Raw genomic sequence first — 10,481 nt, 5'->3', positions numbered from 1 at the left:
TCCACTTTGAGACGATAAGTGCCAGTACGGACTTGTGCTCCCACGTACCGTCGAGTATATTTTGGGAGACCCCAATAGGCTTAATCCTTTATCCATAGGAATCCGTGTCTGCCGCCCTATCGATCGCAATGCACTGAACACAGCATTCGGGAAGATTGACTGCCATACCGTAAAAAGTATTTTGTAGTTTTGCGATTGGTTTGGTAATCCCTCTACCTAGATTTCCAGAGCAGTCCCTTTCGTTCCTTTTTAGACTCTTTAACGGAAAAAGTCCATCTGAGCACTTGTCACTTCAGGCTCATTAAAAATCGAAGGCGACTAGAGTCAGCTTTTGTTTTTTCTCGACTCTTAAAAATTGAAAAAACAGGTTATTTCAAAGCATCTAAAATTTATTTTAAACGGAATAATCATCACCTTTTCCTACATTGATCCTAGGTTGAAGAAAATGGAGTCCACCAACCAAGGAGTTCCCCTTGGAGGAAATCCTAGTCCCTTCTCCTCTTGGGGAGATGTTGGTGCACCCCATATGGCCACATTGTCGCTTCCAGGACTGACAATTGGCTTGCCCGTATGGCTCTTCTCAACCTCTTTCGTTCAGAACACCGCAATTCCTGAATAGTCAAGTCAGCAACTAGACGAATCCAGAGTTACCCACCAACCTTCTACTTCCTCCAATTCTTCCTCTCCTCCTTCTTCTTCGCTTGATGGGGTTGGTAAAGCCAAAAATCAAGTACCTGAGAATAAGAAGGAAAAGAAGAAGAAAGAGAAGAAGAAGAAGGAGCCAAAAGCGAAAGGGAGCGACTGAGCGTCGTCTAGCGAAAATCCACACACTGCACCGACCAGGCCTAAATCGCCATGTGTCATTTGAAAAGGAGACCAGTACCATAGAGATTGTCCTTGCATCCCTCGGATCTTGAGGGACTGGTCTCCTCGTTTGCACAACCCGATGTCGTCAACCTCTGATGATCATGTTGAAAACACACCGTCGACTAGTGAAAGTGAAGCCCCAGGACAAAAAGGAAAATATAGATTTCCTTGTAAATTGTGCGAAGGCGACCATGCCGTCCACCGTTGTCCCTTCTTAGACGAGGCGAAAAGAGTTTTGGACGATCGTCCGGTTTCATCGTTACGACTTCCTCCTGGATATAGAAAACTCTTGCCGAGTCCGTCACTAGTTGAAAAACCGACTGACCCGCCCAGATGGTCAGTTGAAGCATCTATCATTGAAGACAAACCATCTGAACCCATACCAGACGAAAGTCAAAAGGTCGAGGCGGCAGTTGACCCGGTCTTGCCTTCAGAGGTTCCGTCTTTAGATGATACAATCACAGAAGAGAATAAGGATGACACCGTCCAAATTCTTTTCGTAAGCACAGACTCTGATGAACATAGGGGCAATTTACCCATTCCTTTACCGCAGGAAGGAAATTCATCAGAGTCATACCCAGCCGTCTATTCGGTCCCACCTCCAAGCAACCTAGTTGTCTCCTTCGATTGGAATCAACTAGGCAGACCCCGTTTACCGGCTAGTGTACCATTCCACATCATTTTTCAAATATATAGGATGGTTATGGCCAGTCCCATCATAGATGAAGGGGCTTCTGTGAGTATCCTTTCCTCGACTGCTTGGAAAGCGCTTGGTTCACCATCGCTTTTGCCTGAGATAAGAAATCTAACAGGCTTTGACAAAGGAACCAGTCGACCGTTAGGGATCCTTCCCAATGTGCCCATAACATTGAGAGGGAAAACCGTTCAAATGAATGTAATGGTAGTTCACGGACCCCTGGATTATAATCTACTCCTTGGACGAGACTATATTTATTGCATGGGAGCGATTGTATCCTCACTCTTTAGAGTAATGTGTTTTCCGCACGAAGGAAGAGTGGTCAAGCTCGTGGACCAACTTTCATTTCCCGGATCACACAGAGAAAATAGTTATATACCATCCCTGAATGGTCTTTTCACACAAGGAATGTCTCATCAATCTCCAGTCCGTCCGCCTGATGAGTGCGAGTGATTCGGGGGACATGACTAAAACCCAGGGGGCATGCACCCTGGTCTGCTTCGGCAGGAAAACTTCGGGTATAGGGTAGCTTTCCACGAGAGAATATGACTAGTCTGTACTCCCGTCCGTGATTGGAAGAGGGGGTTATTCTGGAATAAGATTCTCTTGTGAAAGTTATGTGGGTTGGCAGGCATTGCCACTCACATTTGTTTATTTCGATAAACATCGCCGAAGAAGTGTTTTGTTTATGCCATAAATAGAACAATCTTTGGTAACCTGTAAGAGGTAGACCTCTCTCGGTAAAACAAATGTTTTAACGAAAGGAAGAAGGGGTAACCTTGAAATTCTGTTTTATACCAAGGGGCATGCAAACCTTTTGGCGTGCAAGCGAAGAGAGACTATTTATTTTTTAAATTTGTAGGTCCTCTAACCCTTTAAACTCGTAGGATTGGTTGTTTCCTAACTTGCATAAAAGAAGGATGTGGGGCAAAACTCTAAAAATTGTCGTTTTTATATATGAGACATTCTTATTATTAGACTGGATTAATCAAGCAGTTTTAGGGCATAGTTCAAGCTTGTTAAAAAATAAACATAAGTCATGAGCAAATGTTTCCCCCCAGTGTTTAAGCTCAATAAAAAAAATGAATGGATTTCCGGGTAAATAACCATCGTGAATGTAGTATTTCAGCCTTTAAAAGCCTTGGTCATGTTCTCATCATCACCTCCACTCTGTATTGGCCGATCATTCACCTCCATTTGATTGTTTACCCCTTTTTGAGGAACAGCTGCGAAGAGTGATCTCACTAGCCATCCTTGTAACACTGCCGTGATTGGAAAATTCCAAACCTTACCTGGAATCAGCTGCTACCCATTTTATCACTCGTTCCTCAAAAGACGAGTCTCCTTTAAGCTCTTTTCAATTGACTCGTAAAATATGAAAATATTGCCGAGCCATTGGCCTCTCCAGCTCGTTAAAGGGACCAGAAGTGCTATCCCTCTAAATTTTAATCTTTTTGGACCTGAGGGATTATTACACAAAAAGATCGAGAGCTTGTTTTGTTGGGCTCGTTAAAAGGATCGAAAATTCATCCCTTATGTATTGTTTTATAATTTTTTGGACTTAAGGGATTAGATGACGAAAAAGGAATTTTGGAGTTTCCTTTACGTTCCTTTCAAGACTCTCTAAGATTGAAAAGGACCAAGTTATCTTTGTTGTTAAACTCGTTAAAATTTTAATAGCGACAAACTTGTCTATAGACAAGAACGAGTTTCACTATCGCTAGGCTCGTTAAAACATAGCGATGGGTTTTCCCGAAGGGAAAATTATAGAACAAGCATATGTTATCCTCCTCAAGCTTGACAAAAAATAAAGAGGTACTGGTCAGCAATGACTGGGGAAAAATTGGGAAGAAAACTTGAAGAAACTTTGTTGGTAGCAAGTCGCTCTTGAACATGACACTTTCACTCTGCATCCAAGTCGGGTTGGGTTGTTTCATTCACCGGTCACATCACCATGGTCCCATCACACCATCCACATTTGGGGTTAATGCTACCAATCCATCATGTCAGTGTCGCCTATATGTTCAAGAGAAGTCATTCAGAGAATTCACCTGTGTCTCACCCACTACAATACATTTACACTCCATTCTTTCATGACCGCCACCCTGAACCGTATATCACCAGATCGTTTTCACCTCCATTAAAATCATTTGCTCCATTCTGTGTCATTGATGTGGGATTCATTAAGGCCCTCCTATGATGGATCGCTTCTTGTCGACATCAGCTCATTATCCAAGAAGTTGATCTAGGAACACCCCATTCAGTACTTTGAAGCTTGCATGCCTCAATGGCAAGTTTCTCACTTCCGGCGACAGGTTTACATCAATGACCTTCGGCCGAAAGATTTTGCGTGGTGTTCGATGCCAAGTCCTTTATTCACACCAGGTAAATTGTACTGCAGTACCTTGAGGGTCATTATCATTATCGGTGATTCCTCTCGCGCTTGTTGACAGCTTACATCATTGGCTGGTAATCAAGCAATGTCTTTCCATGTTCGACTCTAGAACATCTCTCACATGGATAGACTTGTACTTAAAGTGAAGATCGAATGAGATTGAAGACCCTGGATCTAGTTTCATCCATCCGGGCTGTGATATATATTCAGGGAAATAAAGACATCAAATGTACATCATTGCTGCACAGATAATCATCCAATCAAAGGGATGATGGCTCTACCAGAATCATCAATCTACACTCAAACGATTGTCTGTCCTATGTACATGAAAATGAATTTATAAAGCTGAGCATGGGAATGCCTGCCTCAGCTAGATCATGAAAATATTATGAAGATAATGTATTGTATTGTATCTTATTACAGGTCTCCTCCCAGCTTGAAAGAACTTCGGATCCTCATAATAAATCATTTCACCCGACATCAAACGATTAACGACCTGATGCTTTAGGGGGCAACTGTTATAGACATTTTTGGGCACTACAACCCCAAGCATGAAATGTCCATAAAACAAGGGCTCCTAAGTCCCTAAAAGTGTTTTTCTAACCCCTAAAGGAACAAGGTCAGCTGATTACACTTCTCCCAGAAGTTCTCCATGAAAAACTGCTCAGAATTGGTCAAAACATGATCATTTCAGCTGCTCCATAGGCAAAGTGTGTTGCATCTCACCTAAATACACTGTGTGGGTGCATTGCATTTCAAAAAGACCTTCTATGGGGTGCGATGGGCGAGAAATGACAAATGGCAGTGTCATTCTGCGAGGTGGAGAGGCAATGGAAGCTTCCAGAAACTTTTCCCTGTGACACTTGCCTCTCTGAATTCGACCAAGGATGAGTAAGAGATCATCAATCTCCAAGTGGAAGCAAGAACTATCAGAGGGAAGACACTAATCAAATCACAAGCTGACTCATCTCCCTTACAGATATCTATATATGGATCCCTCATCCCAGAGATCCAGAGGCTGGAATTTTGCATATTGTAAGGAGTTGCTGTTGGTTTCTTGAGATAAAACATCAGATTGTTGGGTGATCTAAGCTTTGTATGAGGTGAAGAGGGGCTTCCTTGCTGAGAGGATGATGCTGGGTCAGAACAACTGGTTGTAACTCCCCTTGGCTCTTTCTTGTTTATCAATAAAAGCTATTCAAGTTTTCCTCCATACTCTTGTGTAATTTATGTTTGTTGCATTTGTATGGTCAATTTACATTTGATCCTAGATTGTTTATGATTATAGATCCATGTTCTTGTATAGTGCTATGCTACTGTGATCTTACAGGTACTTTGTGAAGCTAGGCGTGCAAGGGAACAAGTAGCGAAAGACTATCAAGAAAGAGAGGAATCGAACCAGGAGATTAGCGCAAGACAGAGGTTGGTCTTCTTTGTTCTTCTCTATTTATACTTCATAAAAGAAAAACGAAAGTAGCTTTACTTTGTTTGTTTCTAAGGCAGCTATCACACCTTAGTGGGATAAGCAGTTCTGAGTAGACACTTTTCCCTGTAACAAATGTGCTTGGATCTATCATGAAATACTGGATTAGCCGAGAGTTTAATGCAACTCTAGTTATCATAATAAATCACTGTAGGCTCCAAGTGAGAACCGAACAACCTGAACAAGATCTTCCTCATCCATATAGCCTCACATGCAACCAAACTTACTGCCATATACTTGGCCTCTGCTGAACTAAGGGCCACGGATCTCTAATTCTTGCTGTACCAAGAAACTGCTGTCGACCCGATACCAAAGACCCCTCCAGATGTTCTCTTTCTATCCGTTGGGTTCCCTACCCAATCTGCATCCGTGAAGCCACATAGCTTCACCTCATCCTCCTGTCTGTACCATAATCCATATCCCGATGTGCCTCTGAGATAACGCAATACATGCTTTCCTACATTCCAGAAGAGCTTGGTTGGCTTAACCATAGCTTGTGAAAGGTGGTTAAGAGCATAGCATATATCAGGTTGTGTATTGACCAGATACATAAGTGACCCCACCAACTGTCGATAAACAGTGGCATCCACTACTTCTGCTGAAGTAGCATCCTCCTTCCTCCAACCTCTAGGAAGAGGAGTATCATCAGGCTTGCAGCCATCCATGTTGAACTTCTCCAATTTCTCCCGAGCATACTTACCCTGAGAAACAAATAGTCCATCACTGCGCTGCCAAATTTCCAATCCCAGGAAATAATGAAGGAGGCCCAAGTCCTTCATCTCAAACTCCTTAGCAAGATCATCCTTGCATGAAAGTATCAACAGCTCATCACCTGTTAGAATAAAATCATCTACATAAAGTACAATGATAAGCAACTTACCCTCCACCACAATCTGGTATAGGTTAGGATCCACCTCACTCTTGGAGAATCCAAGTCCAGTGAAATAACTATCTATCTGTGTGTACCAAGCACGTGGTGCTTGTTTCAACCCATACAACGCTATCTTAAGCCTGCACACATGCGACTCACTGCTGAAGATCTTGAAACCTTCGGGCTACTCTATGTACACCTCCTCCTCAATGACTCCGTTGAGGAACATAGTCTTCACATCCATCTAATGAATGTGCCATCCCATCTGCGCTGAGAGAGCAAGAATCATCCGTATGGAAGAATACCTTGCGAAAGGTGCAAAGGTTTCCTCATAATCGATCCCCTCTATCTGTGAGAAGCCTCGGGCAACAAATCTTGCCTTGTACTTCTCCACACTCCCGTCAGCTGCCTGCTTCACTTTGTAGATCCATCTCGAACCCACCAATGATTTCCCTTCCAGTCTTGGGACAATCTCCCATGCACTGTTTCTGACAATTGAATCATACTCTTCCACCATGGCATCTACCCATGCGGGATCCTCCACATCTTTCTCGAAAGAGGATGGCTCAGTCACAACACATTTGCTCACAAGAGCCATGTATCCAGTGTACCGATCAGGTGACTGTCTCTGCCTACGTTGAGCTGTAGGTGGTCCTACAACCTTCTCTGCATCTTGAGCCAGTGGCTTAGCTTCTGTCAAGCGCTTTCACCCTCTGATGGTTGGCGCTGCATGAGTGGTCTCTTCCACTCCATGAACCTCATCCTGTGGCTGATCCACATCCTGAAGCTCATCCTTAGGAACTAATAGCTCCTCATCTGCATGCAAGTGTGGCTCCCTCTCAAGCGAACAATTCATGGCTTTCTCCTCCTAAAATTTTATATCCCGTCGCACAACAGTCTTGCGACTGTGTGGGAAATACACACGATAGTTGTGGGGCATATCACTGTACCCCACAAATATCCCAACCTTTGTGGTCGGCTCCAGCTTCTTCATGGAATCCCTCGTTACATGCATGTAAACATTAGAACCAAAAATCCTCAAATGAGAAAGATCAGACCTCTTACCAGCATAAGCCTCGTCGGGTGTACTCATGCCAAGTATCCTGTGAGGACAATGGTTCTGCACATATACTGCAGTATTGCATGCTTCTGGCCACAAGTGAAGGGGTAGGCCCTGACCATGCAACATCACCCGTGCAGCACCCACGATCGTTCTGTTCTTCCGCTCAGCAACCCCGTTCTGCTATGCGTTATGGGGAGCTATGAGCTCTCTTCGAATCCCTTCTACACTGCAAAAGTCCTTGAATTCGCCAGAGATGAATTCACCACCATTATCGCTCCTAAGAGCCTTCACCTTCTTCCCTGATTCCTTCTTGACCAGTGCCTTGAACTCACAGAACTTTGAGTATGTCTCGCTCTTCTTCTGCATGAAGAAGATCCAGCACTTTCGAGAGAAATCATCAACAAAGATCACATAGTACCTATGCTTTGCTGTCGAAGCTACTGAGAAAGGTCCACACACGTCTGTGTGAATTCTCTCAAGGATCGTCGTGGCATGACTATCCTTCTTGTGAAAGGTGGCTCTCACAAACTTTCCCAAAGTACACCCCTTGCACTAATCTGACTGCGCAAGAGTCCCTTTAGGAAGCCCAGTAGTGATCTGCTGCAGTATCTTCAAGGCTCCATGGTGAAGGTGACCCAATCTCCTGTGCCACAGCTCGCCATCATCCCGGTTCACCAATCCTTCCGCCTTGCATGCCATTGCTGCGCAACCATCTACATGCAACCGATAAAGGTTCCTAACTCGAACCCCTATCTTCCTGGTTTCTCTAGTTGTCTTACTGCGCAGGAAAGCTTTTCCCTCGCTGAAAACAACATTATATCCCTTGTCTTCTAACATCGCCATAGAGATAAGATTCTTCTTCAATCTTGGAACATGCATCACTTCCTTCAATATGAAGGGTTTACCAGACTCCCTCTCAAAGGAAATTGTACTGATAAGGGTCGCACTGTATCTACCATCATCGCCCATCTCAATGTGCACTCCAAGATCTTTCTCCTCCAGATCAGAAAACAAATCTCGATCTCCTGTCATGTGAAAAGACGCACCATTATCCAAGAACCATACCGATCCCATCACACTTGATACCAAGTATGCGATCAACGAAAAATCAAGCTCAAACTGTGAGGCTAAAGCCTCTCTCGCTGCAAATCCGGCAGCTTGCTTGTTCTTCTTCTTCTGCAGACAATTTGTGGCATAATGTCCGTGCTGGTGACAGTGAAAGTACTTCACCTTGGACATGTCCTACTTCTTGCCTTTCGCACTGGAATGAGAAGCTTTCTTGTTCTTCCCCTTCTTTGCTTTGGCAGCCAAAGCAAAATTTTCTTCATCAGTTGCCTTTGATGAAGATCCGTCCCTGGTATTCCGCCTAATCTCCTCTTACACAAGATCCAACCAAAGTCTCTCCCATCTTGGCAATTTCTCCCGACCATTGACAGAGTCCTGATAGGAATGCCAACTCTTCGGAAGACCAAGTAGAGCCAAGCTCACCAAGTCCTCATCATCGACAGTCACCCCCACACTTCCCAGCTCATCCCTGCATTGGGTGAATTTCGTGAGATACTTGGCCATACTGTCGCCTTTCTCACATTTGATGTTTTTGAGTTTATCCTTGAGCACCAACTTCCTCTAGTCGCTCTTGCTTTGGAATAGATCTGTCAACGCTTTCCACATCAAGTATGGAGAAGCCTTTCTATGTAGGCTGGACACAATGTGATCCTTCATGCCCTCCAACGGAATCCTTCGTCACTTTGCTGTCTTCTTTTGCCAAACCTCAACTTCAACAGCATCAGTAGGCTTAGGGACATCATTCTATATGAACTCCTTCAGCCCATTGTCATCTAACACTACCTCCATCCTATTTTTCCATGCAATATAATTCGAGTTTCCCTCAAGGGCATACTCCAATCGCAATCCGTTGAAAGACATTGCAACATTGACACCAAGAAAACACTGCTGCAAATTCAAATTCCACCAGCTCAAAACTCAACTGCTTCTGATCTAAAATTCGTGAGAACAAATTATTTCTTGTACAGAGATTGACTGTATGGGCATTCACCGGATATCTCACCTTCTAAAAGAAGGATGAATCCAAAGGCTACCTGGCCCGATTACAGACTCTGCCTGAAGAAATAAAATGTAAACACTTTCTGAATAATAGATCTGATGATCAACTCTGCTCCGTTACCATGTAGAAATTTTGAATAATAAACACTTATTCATAGTGATTATCCCGATTATACACTATTGCAGAATACATGCACAATACGTAATCTCCTCTACATTGATCATCAATTCAGCAACATTAAAAACAATGAAACATCAATCGCATGCACACATTAACATAGTATGTAACCCGGGGAAAGCATATAGCTGAAAACCCCACACTATCTGTATATTATAATGATTGAGAACATGTAACAATACATAGTACAATACTCCTCACAAGTACTCAGTACTATCTCCACCTGTTACACACAAAACTAGCTCAGATCTGAACAAGTCACAGGTTCAAATCTCCTTCGCTGCTTTGCCTGCCTCCACTACACAATGCCAAGTGAAAATCACGTGAGCACAAGCTATAATTTCCTTGTATTGGCCCACACTGTGCAGTCCTCATTGGCATAACTCAATCCCATTGATTGTGCAAGATATCATGCACAACTATAGTCACAACTGATAGCAATCTCAACCTCTAACACCTGTCTCCACTGAACTGTACATGCACTGAGTTAAGTGATGTATTCTTTAGTTTCTTTATGAGTTAATAATTAGTGAATTAATTAATAATTAATTTGCACAACTCATCACTAGTGTATTCTGCAGTTAGACTAAATACAACTAGTTCAACTAAGTCAAACTGAACACAGCTCCATCAACTCCACAATCAACTCCACCAAACTCAACCACATGAGTTCTAACTGAAGTCATGCATGCAATAGCTAAACTGACTCATAGGAAAAGCGTATTTCCTTCTGACAGCTGCATGTGCCACATCTGTAGCTCAAACTAAAGTGCTTCAAGAGGATAAGATAATGTTTATAGTCCAAATATTATTATGAGACAATAATATTCGTCTGTTTTTATTTTTAGCCTGGCAGTCTGAAA

Source organism: Pinus tabuliformis, chromosome 8 (assembly GCF_031772625.1).
Source record: "Pinus tabuliformis cultivar Carrire ecotype Pingquan chromosome 8, CPIR1, whole genome shotgun sequence".
NCBI classification, from domain to species: Eukaryota; Viridiplantae; Streptophyta; class Pinopsida; order Pinales; family Pinaceae; genus Pinus; species Pinus tabuliformis.
Note: the sequence above shows the minus strand (reverse complement) of the source record.